Consider the following 19,230-nt stretch of genomic DNA (forward strand, 5'->3'; position numbering starts at 1 on the left):
CACCTTACTAATGAACTAGTTCATCGAAATGAGTTTCATATACTAGTACATGCTAAACTTGTTATGTGTCTGCTTGTTTCTTCTTTTAGAATGCTGACAGAATATTGGGGAACAGTGCCTTATTAAGCAACAGTAAAGGAAGTAATGCAGATAAGGTTCAGGATAGTGACACATCCTGTCTTGGTTTAGTGTTGGAGTTACTGGCCACTACCGCTTGCACAAGCTATTCAAACTCAATGTGTGAATCAGTTCGGTTTCTTGAGTCTCGACTACAAGCTGAAAGACATCGATCAGTCGTGCTGCGACAAGAAGCGGAAGGACTGCAGAAGTCCCTGGAGCATTCAGATGCATACTTTCTGGTGCAACAGCAAGCGTTGGAGGATTTTAGCGCCAAATAGGACAAAGCTAATCAGCTTGCTAAGCTTATTGCCAGCATGGTGGATACCCAGGATAACGTTTCTTGAGCTCTTCTGAAGTTGTTTCAGTTATGCTCTTGTTTTGCTGCCGCGTTTATTTGCACTGGTGGCCAATTTTGACGGCCAGTGTATATGATATGCTGCTTTGTTCCCTATATTTGCACCGGTGGCGAACTTTGATGCCCAGTGGATGTAATATGTGTAATAGCCGTGATAACCTAGCGTTAGTTACTTGCTTATTTATTTCCTTGTTATCTTGTTTATTTGTTTGCTTGTACTCATTGCAGTTCTTTTTCCGTGGTTAACTAGTGGCCGCAATAACCTATTTTTAAAACTAGGCCATAATAACCATGGGCTAATATTTACTGTAGTGACACTGGGCCTCCTACAGGCCATAGAAACAGTGGGCCTTCTACGGGGCGTAGAAATAGTAGGCCTTCTACGGGCCATAGAAACAATGGGCCTTCTACGGGCCTTATCATCAATGGGCCTTATATGGGCCGTATGATCGATTGGCCAAACATGGGCCAATAACAGGCCGCATTATGGCCGTAAACGGTCTAGAGTTGGAATCGTCCGTTCATGGGCTGACCATAACGGGCCATCGTTAATAGGTCGTATTTGATGACGCTATGAAAACGGCCCAACGTATTAACGGACCACAAACGGGCCGACAGTAACCACGGGCTGAATTTGGCCCACAAGCAGAAAATGACAGTAACGGGCCGTAAGTAAATGAATGTTGGAAATGAGCCCAAGAATAAATGGGCTCTGAGAAGGCCGAAAGATAACATGGGCTGGAAACGGCCCAAAGGAATAACGGTCCGTTAATGGGTATAAAGTGATACACTGTTCATTATGGGCCGTTAATGGGTGTAAAGTGATACACTGTTCATTACGGGCCAGTTTCACCACGGGCCGTTAATAGGCTAAGAGTTACATAGGGCCTCATATGGTCCGAAAGACGTCATGGGCCATACATGGGCCAGAAGTGAAAACGGGCTGGAATCATATTGGATGGCCCAGATGACGCTACTGGGCCTAATTCGGATATGGCATAACGGGCCTTGGGTTAGCGGGCTGTAAATGGGCTATATGCGAACAAGCCGTTAACAGGCTTTCCATCGGCCGGCCCGCCACCTTTTGCCCAAGTCAAATGGGCTGGCCTTTTCACAGGAATGGGCATCTATTGGGCTGTGCCACACGTCGACGTATCATAGGCGCCTTCCGTCCAACGAGTGGTTGACATCTGTCCCAACGATGAGCCGACACGTGTTTCCTCCAGCCAATGATGATTTTACACGTGGAAAATCCCTATTGGTCGGGGCTGTTAACGAGTTATCAGATCCAAAACCCGACCCGATAGCTTAACGGCGTTCCGTTACAGTGGATGTCATGTGTCTGTCACCCTTGACGAAAGCACTTCTGTGACGCGCGATTTATCGTCATGGAAGTGGACACTTCCGTGATGATAATTTTGGTAATGTCATGGAACACTTCTACGATAGCACACGTATGACTATCTTGATTCTGTCATAAATTTGTCATGGATGTACATGCATGACAAAAAAAGCGACCTACTGTGACAAACACGTATCATCATGGAAGTGTATGTTTTTGTAGTGATAGTATGGTTTTTTATGCAAAGTTTTTATTTCAAAATTATACCTGATTAAGTCCAACTTGAATATGATGTTGATCCCGTCATGGTGCCACTGAATCGGGTTTTACTCAGTGCGACCACATTTACCTTATGGGGGGTCTTGATTCGGTCCTTTGTTGTGCCTCTCACCGGTGCCTCCCGCGAGGGAGGGTTATGGGTGTGCATACCCTGGCCCGGTAAGCAGACATAACCTTGTGTGCTCGTTTTGTTTTTATGGTACCTTGTCCCCGTTTGGGACTGTTTTTGCCACGACGGTGGCCGTTGGTGCGTTTTGTAGGCACGGGGCCACCCAAGACCTAGCCCTAAGAGGGAGTTTGTCGGAGTGGCCGGGAGAGTGTCACGACAAGGGGAGGGTTTCGTCGGAACGTTGTTGGTCCACCCGAATGGGAGTGCGAGGCCATGGGTTCCGTGGTGTGGGTAAAGTGCGCTACCTCTGCAGATTGTATTTAATCTATCGATAGCCGCGTGCTCGGTTATGGGCATAGCTCGGAAGTAAGTCACACCATGGATAAAATTTTATCATTAATCTTGCACCCTAAATAATTGTTGTTGGCACTGGTTTCGAGATGATTCATGAACTCATGAGTTGCATGATGAGTGATTGGTTTCAGTTGTGACCCAGGTATGGTCACCGTTTGGTTACGAGGTAACTCGTCTGGTAAGGAAGTTCGCGAGACTCGGTGCACATGTTGATTTCACCGCATTACTAGTATTGCTTGTATGGCATTAACCTGATTAATTGTCATGATATTGTTTGTCATCGTGCTTATGTTTGTTGTGAGCTTGCATTCAACGTACTGACATGGTGTGTCATTCCAGCTTTCAGTCAAGTCGGTTCACATCGGAGCGAATCTCGCTTCTAGGCCGTATCCACGTTAGTGTCCCTGTGCTATGGAGTTTCCACTTCGTCGTTCTTCCGATGCCGCATAGTTCGTGTGATCGAGGCCCTCGTCATGTTCATTAAATAATGTACATACTGTTCAGCCGCACCGAGTGTGCCGCTTGGCCTCGTATCTTGATGTAATATCAGACTTATGTAATCCGCTAGCATCAATAAAGCGGTTGTTTTTATACCATGTTATTGTGTATTGCCAGAATACTTGATCTCTGGGCTGGCAATGCAGGGTAAACCAGTTGCTCTGAGCCGGGGTGCCACGTATTGTGACTGTCAAGCTTCAAAAGATTTCACTTTCTATACCCGATCTGAAGCTACTACTAGGCATGATATGAACATATAATTTCAACTTCATGACATTCAATTCATTCAACAATTTACTCATAGGATATAAGTGAAGCACAAGAGTAAATGACAAACTACTCCAAAAAGATATAAGTGAAGATCAAGCGAGTAGTTAAGTAAATGGGTAGCCATTTGAGGACTCTCTCTCATATAAAAACTTTTAGATCTAACTATTTTATTCAAACATCAAGCAAAACAAAATAAAATGACATTCCATGAACATCTTAACTCATGTGAAGAAGCAAAAACTTAGGCTCAACCGATACTAACCAATAATTGTTGATGAAGAAAGGTGGGATGCCTACCGGGGCATCCCCAAGCTTAGATGCTTGAGACTTCTTGGAATATTATCTTGGGATGCCTTGGGCATCCCCAAGCATGATCTCTTGTGTTTTCTTCATTCCTCTCATACACGGTTTCCCTAAATCTCAAAAATTTCATCCACACAAAACTAAACAAGAACTCGTGAGATACATTAGTATGAATCAACTCAAAATGTTATCATTCTATACTGTAACAAATCTCCAAAATTATAATTTAACATTTCATACTAAATTCTCTGCATATTTAATACTCCTATCCTCAAATAGCATCGTCAAACAAGCAAACATATTAAAACAATGGAAACATAAAAACCTGCCTAAACAGGACAGTTTGTAAAGAATGCAAGAAGATCCATACTTATTTAACTCAAAAAAATATGCACATTTACCACACATAGACAATTTATCATAGCTTATTGTGCAAAAAAATTCAACATTTTATCACATTCTGACTTTTCTCAAGAATTCACGCACTAGCGTGCAACTTTCTGTTTTCAAACAACCACATATAGACTTGCAAAATAAGCATGGAAAAGGCTCTACTTAACATTTTTATTGAAGTAAAAGATAAAAACCATTATTCTAAATAAAATCAAGCAAATAAAAACAAAAGAAGATGATGCTCCAAGAAAAACACATATCATGTGATGAATAAAAATATAGCTCCAAGTGAGCTTACCATAATGTTGAAGATGAAAGAAGGGATAACTTCCGGGGCATCCCCAAGCTTAGTTGTTTGGATCTTCCTTGAATATTACCTTGCGGTGGCTTGGGCATACCCAAGCTTAAGGTATTGTCACTCCTTATTCTCCTCATATCGATATCTAACACGTGTCCAACGTATCTATAATTTTTTATTGTTCCATGCTATTATATTATCTGTTTTGGATGTTAATGGGCTTTATTTTACACTTTTATATTATTTTTGGGACTAACCTATTAACCGGAAGCCTAGCCCAAACTGTTATTTTTTTGCCTATTTCAGTGTTTTGTAGAAAAAGAATATCAAACAGAGTCCAAACGGAATGAAACCTTCGGGAGCATGATTTTTGGAACAAACATGATCCGGAGGACATGGAGTGGACGTCAAGCAATCAATGAGGAGGCCATGAGGTAGGGGCGCGCCTACCCCTAGGCGCGCCCTCCATCCTCGTGGGCCCCTCGTTGCTCCACCGACCTACTTCTTCCTCCTATATATACCTACGCACCTGGAAAACATCCAGGAGCACCACAAAACCCTATTTCCACCGCCGCAACCTTCTATACCCAAGAGATCCCATCTTGGGCCTTTCCGAAGCTCCGCTGGAGGGGGCATTGATCACAGAGGGCCTCTACATCAACTCCATGGCCCCTCCGATGATGTGTGAGTAGTTTACTTCAGACCTTCGGGTCCATAGCTAGTAGCTAGATGGCTTCTTCTCTCTCTTTGGATCTCAATACAAAGTTCTCCTCGATCTCTTGGAGATCTATTCGATGTAATGTTCTTTTGCGGTGTGTTTGTCGCGATCCGATGATTTGTGGGTTTATGATCAAGATTATCTATGAACAATATTTGAATCTTCTATGAATTCTTTTATGTATGATTGGTTATCTTTGCAAGTCTCTTCGAATTATCAGTTTGGTTTCGCCTACTAGATTGATCTTTCTTGCAATGGGAGAAGTGCTTAGCTTTGGGTTCAATCTTGCGGTGCTCGATCCCAGTGACAGAAAGGGAAACGACACATATTGTATTGTTGCCATCGAGGATAAAAAGATGGGGTTTATATCATATTGCATGAGTTTATCCCTCTACATCATGTCATCTTGCTTAAAGCGTTACTCTGTTCTTATGAACTTAATACTCTAGATGCATGCAGGATAGCGGTCGATGTGTGGAGTAATAGTAGTAGATGCAGGCAGGAGTCGGTCTACTTGTCACGGACGTGATGCCTATATACATGATCATACCTAGATATTCTCATAATTATTCGCTTTTCTATCAATTTCACGACAGTAATTTGTTCACCCACCATAATACTTATGCTATCTTGAGAGAAGCCACTAGTGAAACCTATGGCCCCCGGGTCTATTCTCCATCAAACAAGTTTCCAATCTTTTTTTTGCAATCTTTACTTTCAATCTATATCATAAAAATACCAAAAATATTTATCTTATTATTATTATCTCTATCGGATCTCACTCTTGCAAGTGGCCGTGAAGGGATTGACAACCCCTTTATCGCATTGGTTGCGAGGTTCTTATTTGTTTGTGTAGGTACGAGGTGACTCGCGCGTGGTCTCCTACTAGATTGATACCTTGGTTCTCAAAAACTGAGGGAAATACTTATGCTACTTTGCTGCATCACCCTTCCCTCTTCAAGGGAAAACCAACGCAGTGCTCAAGAGGTAGCAAGAAGGATTTCTGGCGCTGTTGTCGGGGAGATCTACGCCAAGTCAAGACATACCAAGTACCCATCACAACTCTTATCCTTCGCATTACATTATTTGCCATTTGCCTCTCGTTTTCCTCTCCCCACTTCACCCTTGCCGTTTTATTCGCCCTCTTTTCTGTTCACCTCTTTTCCGCTTGCTTCGTCATTATGGCTACTCCTTTATCTACTCCTTTGTCTCCCGAGAATGAAGTTCTTAATTTTAAACAAAGGGAGGGTGAAAATCTAAAAGATGCTTGGTACATAATTTGCAATGCGCAAAATAGATCTATTAGGATGCAATCTACTTCCGTTCTTCTTCCAATTTTTATGTAGGCATCACTCCTTGGAATAGATATATTCTTGATACCATTACCGGAGGAAATTTCTTGGGTAGCCACACTTTTGATTCTTATAATGCTATGATAGATTTGTTTGGCCCACCACCTCTTTTGGTTAATGGAACACGTGATGCAATAGCTTGAAATTATTGAAAATAAAGTTGCCACTGTAGATTTTATTGAAAATTTGGATAGAAAGATCCATAACCAAATTATTCAATACGTATCTAAGGTAGGAGTTGCTCTTAATTTTTTTAAAGAAAAGGAACCTATGGTTAATGAAAATATAGATCAGGATTCCACTAGAATTGATAAAATTGAGGATATTATTACCAACCTAGGGTCTGCCTTTTCTTCCATGAAAAATACTCCTTCTAATGATAATATTGCCAAATTGATGTATGTTCCTAAAAATAAGGGTGAAACTTCTAGTAAAGGAAATGCGGACCTCAAATCCATAAGTGTTCGCCCCAACTTTCTCACTATCCTTAAGGAACCTTTTGCTACAAATGATTTTCTCGATTTCTTGCCTAGGAGTTTGATAATTAATAAAAATAAATAAACTCCTAGGAGTTATAGGTGTCTTATTGAGGAATTGCCTACCAAAGATGGCAATACTTAGATCTATCCTCGCTTTTATGCCTAGCTAGGGGCGTTAAACGATAGCGCTTGTTGGGATGCAACCCAATTTTATTTTTATTTCTTGATTTTTGTTCCCGGTTTAGTAAAAAATTAATTTATATAGCCTCTGTTTTGGCTTTGTTTTTGTGTTTAATTAGTGTTTGTGCCAAGTAGAACCGTTGGGAAGACTTGGGGAAAGTCTTTTTGATCTTGCTGTAAAAAACAGAAACTTTAGCGCTCACGAGAATTGCTGCCATTTGTTACTGGAGAGTGATATTTAGTTAATTATTTTTGAAGATTATTAATAGATAAATTACTCACGTCCAGAAATTTATTTTAGAATTTTTGGGGTTACAGAAGTATTCGAAACCTACAGATTACTACAGACTGTTCTGTTTTTGACAGATTCTGTTTTTCGTGTGTTGTTTGCTTATTTTGATGAATCTATGGCTAGTAATAGAGTTTATAAACCATTGAAAAGTTGGAATACAGTTGGTTTAACACCAATATAAATAAATAATGAGTTCATTACAGTACCTTGAACTGGTGGTTTGTTTTCTTTTACTAACGGAGCCCACGAAGATTTTCTTTTAAGTTTTGTGTTGTGAAGTTTTCAAGTTTTGGATAAAGATTTGATGGATTATGGAAAAAGGAGTGGGAAGAGCCTAAGCTTAGGGATGCCCAAGGCACCCCAAGGTAAAATCCAAGGACAACCAAAATCCTATGCTTGGGGATGCCCCGGAAGGCATCCCCTATTTCATCTTCGTCCATCGGTAACTTTACTTGGAGCTATATTTTTATTCGCCACATGAAATATGTTTTGATTGGAGCTTCTTGTATGATTTGAGTCTTCGCTTTTTAGTTTACCACAATCATCCTTTCTGTACACACCTTTTGGGAGAGACACACATGAATTGGAATTTATTAGAATACTCTATGTGCTTCACTTATATCTTTTGAGCTATATAGTTTTTGCTCTGGTGCTTCGCTTATATCTCTTAGATCACGGCGGTGGTTCTATTTTATAGAAATAATTGATCTCTCATGCTTCACTTATATAATTTTGAGAGTCCTTTAGAACAGCATGGTAATTCACTTTGGTTATAAATTTTAAATGCTAAGAGAAGTTGGGTGCTTGATATATTGTTTTGAGATATAAAGGTAGTAATATTAGAGGTGTGCTAGTTGAGTAATTGTGAAATTGATGAATACTTGTGTTGAAGTTGGCAAGACTCGTAGCATGCATGTATGGTAAACGTTATGTGAAAATTTTGAAACATGGGGTGTTCTTTGATTGCTTTCCTTATGAGTGGCGGTCAGGGACGAGCGATGGTCTTTTCCTACCAATCTATCCCCCTAGGAGCATGCACGTAGTGCTTGGTTTTGATGACTTGTAGATTTTTGCAATAAGTATGTGAGTTCTTTATGACTAATGTTGAGTCCATGGATTATACGCACTCTCACCCTTCCATCATTGCTAGCCTCTTCGGTACCGTGCATTTCCCTTTCTCACCTTGAGAGTTGGTGCAAACTTCGCCGGTGCATCAAAACCCCGTGATATGATACGCTCTATCACACATAAGCCTCCTTATATCTTCCTCAAAAAAGCCACCATACCTACCTATTATGGCATTTCCATAGCCATTCTGAGATATATTTCCATGCAACTTTCCACCGTTCCATTTATTATGACACGCATCATCATTGTCATATTGCTTTGCCTGATCATGTACTTGACATCGTATTTGTGGCAAGGCCACCATGCTTAATTTTTCATACATGTCACTATTGATTCATCGCAATCCCGGTACACCGCCAGAGGCATTCACATAGTCATATTTTGTTCTAAATATCGAGTTGTAATTCTTGAGTTTTAAGAAAATAAAAGTGTGATGATCATCATTAGAGCATTGTCCCATGTGAGGAAAGGATGATGGAGAGTATGATTACCCCACAAGTCGGGATGAGACTCCGGACGAAAAAAAGAAGAGAAAATAGGCAAAAATAAAAAAATAAGGCCCAAATTAAAAAAAATTGAGAGAAAAGGAGAGAAGGGACAATGTTACTATCCTTTTTTCACACTTGTGCTTCAAAGTAGCACCATGATCTTCATGATAAAGAGTCTCTTATTTTGTCACTTTCATATACTAGTGGGAATTTTTCATTATAGAACTTGGCTTGTATATTCCAATGATGGGCTTCCTCAAATGCCCTAGGTCTTCGTGAGCAAGCGAGTTGGATGCACACCCACTTAGCCCATTGATTAGCCACGTCAATGTGAGACTTGCTCCCTTTTTGTCTTCTCACACAACCTCAATCATCATATTCTATTCCACCCATAGTGCAATGTCCATGCCTCGTGCTCATATATTGCGTACAAGTTGAAAGAGTTTGAAAAGGCTAAGTATGAAACAATTTCTTGGCTTGTCATCGGGGTTGTGCATGATGAGAGCATTTTTTGTGACGAAAATGAAGCATGGCCAAACTATATGACTTTATAGGGATAAGTTTCCTTTGGCTATGGTATTTTGATAAGACATAGATTAGCATACTTGGAGTATTACTATTTTTATGTCAACAATAAACTTTTATCTTGAATATTTCAGATCTGAACATTCATGCCATAATAGAGAAAAATACATTGAAGAATATTCTAGAAAGCATTCCACATCAAAAATTCTATTTTTATCATTTACCTACTCGAGGACGAGCAGGAATTAAGCTTGGGGATGCTGATATGTCTCCAACGTATCTATAATTTTTGATAGTTCCATGCTATTATATTATCTGTTTTGGATGTTAATGGGCTTTATTTTACAATTTTATATTATTTTTTGGACTAACCTATTAACTGAAGGCCCAACCCAAACTACAGTTTTTTGCCTATTTCAGTGTTTCGCAGAAAAAGAATATCAAACGGAGTCCAAATGGAATGAAACCTTCGGGAGCGTGATTTTTGGAACAAACGTGATCCGGAGGACTTGGAGTGGGCGTCAAGCAATCAATGAGGAGGCCACGAGGCAGGGGGCGGACCTACCCCCCTGGGTGTGCCCTCCACCCTCGTGGGCCCCTCGTTGCTCCACTAACCTACTTCTTCCTCCTATATATACCTACATACCTCGAAAACATCCAGGAGCACGACGAAACCCTATTTCCACCGCTGCAACCTTCTGTACCCAAGAGATCCCATCTTGGGGCCTTTTCCGGAGCTCCGCCGGAGGGGGCATTGATCACGGAGGGCCTCTACATCAACTCCATGGCCCCTCCGATGATGTGTGAGTAGTTTACTTCAGACCTTTAGGTCCATAGCTAGTAGCTAGATGGCTTCTTCTCTCTCTTTGGATCTCAATACAAAGTTCTCCTCGATTCTCTTGGAGATCTATTCGATGTAATCTTCTTTTGCGGTGTGTTTGTCGAGATCCGATGAATTGTGGGTTTATGATCAAGATTATCTATGAACAATATTTGAATCGTCTCTGAATTATTTTATGTATGATTGGTTATCTTTGCAAGTCTCTTCGAATTATCAGTTTGGTTTGGCCTACTAGATTGATCTTTCTTGCAATGGGAGAAGTGCTTAGCTTTGGGTTCAATCTTGCGGTGCTCGATCCCAGTGATAGAAAGGGAAATGACACGTATTGTATTGTTGCCATCGAGGATAAAAAGATGGGGTTTATATCATATTGCATGACTTTATCCCTCTACATCATGTCATCTTGCTTAAAGCGTTACTCTCTTCTTATGAACTTAATGCCCTAGATGCATGCTGGATAGCGGTCGATGTGTGGAGTAATAGTAGTAGATGCAGGAAGGAGTCGGTCTACTTGTCACGGACGTGATGCCTATATACATGATCATACCTAGATATCCTCATAATTATTTGCTTTTCTATCAATTGCTCGACAATAATTTTTTCACCCACCATAATACTTATGCTATCTTGAGAGAAGCCACTAGTGAAACCTATGGCCCTCGGGTCTATTTTCCATCATACAAGTTTCCAATCTATTTTATTTTGCAATCCTTACTTTCTATCTTTACTTTCTATCTTATTATTATCTCTATCGGATCTCACTCTTGCAAGTGGCCGTGAAGGGATTGACAACCCCTTTATCGCATTGGTTGCGAGGTTCTTATTTGTCTGTGTAGGTACGAGGTGACTCGCGCGTGGTCTCCTACTGGATTGATACCCTGGTTCTCAAAAACTGAGGGAAATACTTACGCTACTTTGCTGCATCACCCTTTCCTCTTCAAGGGAACACCAACGCAATACTCAAGAGGTAGCAATATTGTGACGCCCCCGATTTGACCGTACACTAATCATGCACGCAAATGTGTACGACCAAGATCAGGAACTCATGGGAAGATATCACAACACAACTCTAGACATAAATTAAAATAATACAAGCTTTATATTACAAGCCAGGGGCCTCGAAGGCTCGAATACAAGAGCTCGATCATAGACGAGTCAGCGGAAGCAACAATATCTGAGTATAGACATAAGTTAAACGAGTTGCCTTAAGAAGGCTAGCACAAACTGGGATATAGATCGAAAGAGGCGCAGGCCTCCTGCCTGGGATCCTCCTAAACTACTCCTGGTCGTCGTTAGCGGGCTGCACGTAGTAGTAGGCACCTCCCAAGTAGTAGTAGTCATCATCGACAATGGCGTCTGGCTCCTAGGCTCCATCGTCTGGTCGCAGCAATCGAGTATAGAAAGGGGGAAAAGAGGGAGCAAAGCAACCATGAGTACTCATCCAAAGTACTCGCAAGCAAGGAGCTACACTACATATGTATGCATTGGTATCAAATGGAATAAGGGTATCATATGTGGACTGAACTGCAGAAAGCCGGAATAAGAGGGGGGTAGCTAGTCCTATCGAAGACTACGCTTCTGGCCACCTCCATCTTGCAGCAGAAGAAGAGAGTAGAGGGTAAGTTCACCAAGTAGCATCGCATAGCATAATCCTAACCGATGATCCTCCCCTCGTCGCCCTGTGAGAGAGCGATCATTGGTTGTATCTGGCACTTGGAAGGGTGTGTTTTATTAAGTATCCGGTTCTAGTTGTCATAAGGTCAAGGTACAACTCCAAGTCATCCTGTTACCGAAGATCACGGCTATTCAAATAGATTAACTTCCCTGCAGGGGTGCACCACATAACCCAACACGCTCGATCCCATTTGGCCAGACAAACTTTCCTGGGTCATGCCCGGCCTCGAAAGATTAACACGTTGCAGCCCTACCTAGGCACAACAGAGAGGTCAGCACGCCGGTCTAAATCCTATGGCATAGGGGTCTGGGCCCATCGCCCTTTGCACACCTGCACGTTGCGAACGCGGCCGGTGAGCAGACCTAGCCTCCCTTATACAAGAGTAGGCGTTCCAGTCCAACCCGGCGCGCGCCGCTCAGTCGCTGATGTCACGAAGGCTTCGGCTGATACCACGACGTCGAGTTCCCATAACTGTCCCCGCGTAGATGGTTAGTGCGTATAGGCCAGTGGCCAGACTCAGATCAAATACCAAGATCTTGTTAAACGTGTTATCTTGAAATAACCACGAACGCCGACTAGGGCCAGGCCCACCTCTCTTCTAGGTGGTCTCAACCTGCCCTTGTCGCTTCGCCACAAAGATCCACATAGAGGGCCGTTGGGACAAAGGTCCTTTCAGCCCCCAATCCATGAATCACTCGCGGGTGCTCCACAAGCTGACCCGTCTTTAGTCACCACATGTATCATGTATAAAGTATAAAGTATATACCCGTGATCACCTCCCGAGTGATCACGGCCCGGTAGTATAGCATGGCAGATGGACAAGAATGTAGGGCCACTGATGATAATCTAGCATCCTATACTAAGCATTAGGATTGCAGGTAAAGGTAACAACAGTAGTAGCAAGGACAGGCTATGCATCAGGATAGGATTAACGGAAAGCAGTAACATGCTACACTACTCTAATGCAAGCAGTATAGAGAGTAGAGTAGGCGATATCTGGTGACCAAGGGGGGGGGGCTTGCCTAGTTGCTCTGGCAAGAGAGAGGGGTCGTCAACACCGTAGTCGTACTGGGTAGCAGCGGCGTCGGTATCGGTGTCTAGCGAGAGAAGAGGGGGAAGAAACAATAAATATAATGCAAACAAAAGCATGATGATGCATGACATGACAAAGTGTGGTGCTAGGTGTGCCCTTACGCGGTACGAGGTGGTACCGGTGAAGGGGGAAAACATCCGGGAAAGTATTCCCGGTGTTCCACGTTTTCGGACAGATGAACCGGAGGGGGAAAGTTGCGTGTTTGCTATTCTAGGGATGCGTGGCAGACGAACGGGCTGCGTATCCGGATTCGTCTTGTCGTTCTGAGCAACTTTCATGTACAAAGTTTTTCCATCCGAGCTACGGTTTATTTTATATTGATTTTAAAAGATTTAAATCATTTTTAGGATTATCTAATTAATTTAATTTAACATTATCCAGAACAGTGCACGCCGACGTCAGCATGACGTCAGCAGTCAACAGAGGTGTTGATTGGTCAACCTGACGTGTGGGTCCCACCTGTCAGTGACACATTTAATTATCCAGTTTTAATTAACCTAAACATGATTAATTAGGGGTGGGCCCACTATCATTGTCTATTTAATTAACTAACAGTAGTTAGCTTAATTAGTTATTTGGTTAATCTAATTATAATTAATTAGTTTAATTACTCAAGATTAATTAAGTTAATTAATTATTTAATTATTATTATTATTATTATTTTTATATAAATATATTTTTTTGTTTTCGTTCTCAGGGGCGTGGGCCCCGTTTGTCATTGGCCCGGAGGGGGCATAGCGGGTCAGGCACAGGCGGGTTATAGGGACCGTAGCGGGTGCGGGCGCTGCCCGGGCGTAGCGTCACCCGAACGCCCGGGCGTGGCGGGGAGAGGTTGGCGAGGCGTCGGTGACCATGGCGCCGACCAGGCGGAGGAGGGTGCGGGGAGGCTCACCGGGAGCAGCAGGCAGCGCGGGCATCGGCGAGCGAGGCGTGCGGCGGCCGCGGCACGAAGCAGCAGCAGGCGAGCGCATGGCACCGGGCAGGACAGAAGCGCAGGGGGCCGGCACCCGCAGGTGAGACGAGGCGCTGTCGGAGGGCGGGGGCAGCGGCGCGGGTCGCGAGCGGGGCGAGGCTTTCAGGGGTGAGCGCGGTTAGCGTGGCGCGGTCGCGTACGACGACGGCCGAGTGCAGGCGGAAGGAGGGGCGTGCAGCAGTGCAGCGGCGAGCAGGGGGTCACGGGACGCGCGGGCGGCGGCTGCGGGGCATCGAGGAGCGGGCGTGCGCGGCTACAGACGCGGTGAGCACGCCGACAGAGGCGGCGTCGGTCGTGGGGTGCCGTTGTGAGCAAGGAAGGAGGAGGAGATGCCGGGCCTCACTTGGGGTGTAGGGGAACGGCGGCATGCTCGAGGAGGAGGACGAGGAGGCGACGACGACGGTAGGCGGCTCCGACGAAGCAATGGCGGGACGAGGCGGCGACGGTGTGCGGCGGCGGCATCGGGGGCATCAGGGGCGCGGCCTAGATCTAGTCGGGGAGGTGGAGGAGACGAGGAAGAAGCGGTCCGGTGGGGCGGACAAGGACGGGGAGGTCGATGTGGAGGGCAGCGATGGCGGCTTCGGTGTCGTGGTCCAGGGCGGTGGCCTCAGGGTCGATCCCCCCGATCCAATCGGGGGGGCAGAGGAGGGGCGCGTGGGGATCGTAGGGGGAGTGGGAGGAGTGGTTGACCCGATCTAGGTCACGAGAGGGAGTGGGCGTTAAGGAGTGCGGGGATGGGCCGGCCTGGTGGGTCGTGGCCCAGTTGGGCCGCTGGCCTGCTGGGCCGGAGCCCCGGGGGGGTTTCTTTTCCATTTTTTTCTCTTTTGTATTTCCTTTTTACTATTTTATTTCACTTTCTATTTACTATAGTTTTTTTAAATACTAAATTAGTTCCTAAAATAGTGTTACTACTTATTCTAATGTCACAATAACTTGGGCTCCCAAATAAATTAGTGTAACATTTTATATATTATAAAAGGCATTTAATTGTTGGTTTTACCTGCTGTTTTGCTCATTTTAGAGTATTTACACATTTTATAAAAGTGTGGTTTCTCCTCCATTATTACTTAGGATTTATTTGTCACATTGAGAACATTTTAGTTTTGAATTTCGAGAACTGTGATTGTTTGACTTGATTTTGAATTTGAATTTTGAATTGGTTTTTGAACTAACCCGAGATTATCTACAGTGACAGAGGTGACATGACATCATTAACAGGGGATTACTGTAGCCTAATTATCCGGGCGTCACAATTCTCCTCCACTACAAGAAATCTCGTTCCGAGATTCAAGAGGGGGACTAATGGGGAAAAGATTTGGTTACAAAATGCTAACGAGTCTTCTCGGCCTAGGTTACTCTTCTCGAAGAGGTCAATCCATAGCATTGATGTCTTTATTCCTATGCATCAATGCATCATGATGAAATTGTTGTCCTTTCTTCAAGAACTCCATCGTACTTACGAAAGGATAAGGGGTATTACGGAAGAACGGACCGCTACAATGTTTGCTTATCTAGTAGATAACATCAGGGAAGGTGGCGGGAAGTAACCCTCGAATTGAAACTTAAGACATTACGAGAGCAAGTAAGAAGGTGCAAAATAGAAGTTTCAAGTGCATAGACAATCGTTCGTTGCCTGATACGAAATGTGATAGGGGTTCAGAGCAATGGGAAAGTATTGCGTTTGGTACCAGAATAGATCACTAGGCAGGTGGCCCGTGAATTACATATGAAGTCAAGCGTGAGGAATAACTTTCACAACAAGGTGTACAGAAGAGTCAGGTTTCAATCTTGTGGAACTGTGGGTTATGGGCCCACCATGTGAGTTAACGGTAGTAAGGACGGTGACGTCTTGGATGACCATGTAGGCAAGACATGTCAGCGGATAGCCTGTCAGTTATGTCGGCAACAACGTCGGTACCAAGGGCGAGGGACAAAGAGAACCATCTTCCTGCTCGTGGAACGAGGCGGACCAATAGGCAAAGTTCTCGTCCATCGATGGTTACCGGAATGTCATCAACAATAGTAGCAGGGTCTTACCATCATGATTGTACACCTAGGCGTTTACGTAAGCAGAAGAATATTACTGCTTAGATCATATAGATCACCGGAAATGTTAAACAAACCAATGTAAAGGAAATTTGATCATCAGATTAAATAGAACAATGGAAAGTAAAATGTGTTTAAACACATATTTCAGGGGTATATCCTCCCCAGGGGCAAGCAGATCATGATATCCATGATGGGATGTAACATAGAAAACCCTTTAGGAAAGGGGAGAGAAATTCCATGCCATTACTCATACGACGGTGTTTGGATAATTGATAAAGAAAATGTAGCTTTGTGCTTCAAATTCCCTTATTGAAAATCGGATTACCAGTGACAAGCTTCGAGATAGCATTGACATGGTTTTCAAGCAAAAGTCAGACTCTGGAGACACGAAGGGATTCATCAGGAACAACTTATAGTATAAGTCTTGCAATTTCCTCACGAAAGAATGGGTGACATTGGGGATACTATAACAATAGGTCCTCCGATCAAGTGTGCTAGGCATGACATCATCTTACCGGGTCATATGAGGATCAAGGTTATAACTCTTGTAATATGTTCCAACCATCATATCTGACCGAAATTCAGATCTGATTGGTGTCAACATAACTCAGACACGGGATGCCAGAGAAGAAAGGTGCAACACAAATTGTCGAGGTGACATTGTAAGATTCTCGGGAATTGAACTATGGAAGCGAGTTCCGAAACAAGAGTTCATTAGTAAACCAACAAGAGGATGAGGAGGTGGCTGATGGAATCAGCGACAATTCATCGAGATTACCAAAAGATGGATTTCCACAACTATGTGAACAAGGAGATAACATTTGTCAGATCGAACAGTACAATATAATGATGTATGTTCGAGGAATACATACACATTTAAACATGGGTTGAAAGGTGCACCCGAAATATGGGCTGGGTTGCACGACCAACATCAGAATGGCGATTTAGCAACCAATACACCAAATTGGAATTATTGTCCATTAACTTTGAAGCAATAGGGTTGCTAGAGATATTAAATTCTCACAACAGAGTTCACTCAACACGAGGTCCAAGAAAAGAATGGTGATGGCGAGAAGCATCACAATACGAAGAACTCCATTAAGAGGTGGAGCTGTCCCCACAACATCCTTGATATTAAAAGATGGTGATACTCCAAGGTAAAGAAGAACAAATGCTGGATAGCAGGGATCTCAAGGTATAACACAAAACACGAACAAGTTTGTGTTGAACAGAAGGCAATAAAGTGGTCAAAGATAACACAAATCATCGGGGGCAAGGATGGTATTTCTCATCATCGAAAATTTTGCTCCAAGAAGAAGGACCAGGTAGCACAGTTAAAATTTAGCACAAAATGATATAGTCGATCAGACTAGGAATGACGTGATGGAGTATTAAACTTCTCAACCACAAAGTACTAGGAGTACTGAATCACGGGGGTGATTCGATTCACTAATCGGTGTTCTCGATTGACGACAACCCAGAACCCATGGAGTGACTATGACGGGGAAAGGCGCTACTTCATCAGGAATGCATAAGATATAGTGCAATCCGTTGATATCCTCGAGATACCAGGGGGGTATACTCGAAGGTAGATCAACATAAAGGTTGGACTAGGGCATTGATCCGCAGAAGGCAAATGCTTAAACTTGCACGTGAAATGGTATTTAAAGGAGAACATGGTCGGAACCACGATTGCAAAAGGCCAGATCCCGGATATAAGATAAACTTATACCAAAGGGATAATTTAATTTAAGAGAAGCTTTAATGATAAGATCTACATCGTGTCCATGGGCGGCATGAACACAAAGTTCAAGGTCGACTCCCACTTCTCCAATGCATAACCTTTCATTCACTTCTCACTTTCGAAGAAGTTGTAGTGTTGAAATTTTATCTGGCAAAATACCAGAAGTGTATGACTCGTGAAAACTTTCGAGGTCACATAGTTTAGAGAAAGCATATGTTCAACACATAGGGGCTTCTTAGAAACATATACCATAAAGTTCATGGGTAAATAATACAAGCTCGAAAGTAGAGCATGGTTAACAAAGAAGAGGATACAATTTACCAAAGGCATTATATACCCATGGAAAGGCTCACAAGGTTATTGAATATGAAGGACACTGTCGGATAATAATCCAACAAGAGGTCTGGTGGTCTACAACGGAGATGATGTGAGTTTCGGAACTCTATCAAACGAAGAATGAATGCAAGTGCATCGGATTATAGAAACAACAAACTAACTCAAAGATCAAATGCAAAGGAATTATGAATTCCAAGACAAGGGATCATAGCTCTGATTAGGAAATGGACAAGTTTGAATATCCTTAGGGGTACAATCGACAACAATTTGATTGGTCGAGATCCAGCTCATGTTTGAAAAAATGACGTCTGAGCCAAAAGGAATGAATTCAGGATTCGACTAAGGAATGGGAGCATCCTCAATATATTGAATCAACGGACTTAGATCATAAAGACAAGGATGTCAATAAGATTTACGAGAACTTATGGGATTAACCATAAATGCAAGCAAGGAAGAATTTCCAAGATCAATAGCTGCTCAGGATTTTCGGAAGATTCGAATGGTATTTCGAAGACTTACGAAATACATGAATCCAACTAGGGGTGAGCGGATACTCGGTAAGTGCCGAGGATTATCCATAGGGGAATTCAGGCGCAAAGAAACTCAAGGCAGTAGACCAAGGGATTCCTCGGAATATCCGAAGTATTTCAGGGTATCTTGTAATAACAAGACAAATGGGAGATGAAGTTATGACCGACAAGTGTATGTAGCTTCCCATAGGGATTTACCGGTGGTATGGGATTGCAACAGCGAAGGGCACAAGGGTCTCGAGGAAACATCGGAGAGTATCTCTTCAAAATTTTCAGGTGCAGCAAGGCGATCATTCTGGAGTGAAAGGGGCTCTCGGGAGAAGTATTTTCGAGAACTAAAGTTAGATTTTAGAAAAATCATTTAACCCGAGTAGAAGAGAGTTCAGAGTCCCAGAGTAGGATCGAGGAGTAAAAGATCCTAATACCACCCAAATGGCGACGTGAGCCCATAAAGCACACAACCATGTTAGTAAAAGTTTTGTAATGTCTAGACTCAACTTCGGCCA

This window comes from Triticum urartu, chromosome 2, assembly GCF_003073215.2.
Source record: "Triticum urartu cultivar G1812 chromosome 2, Tu2.1, whole genome shotgun sequence".
In the NCBI taxonomy this organism is placed as follows: Eukaryota; Viridiplantae; Streptophyta; class Magnoliopsida; order Poales; family Poaceae; genus Triticum; species Triticum urartu.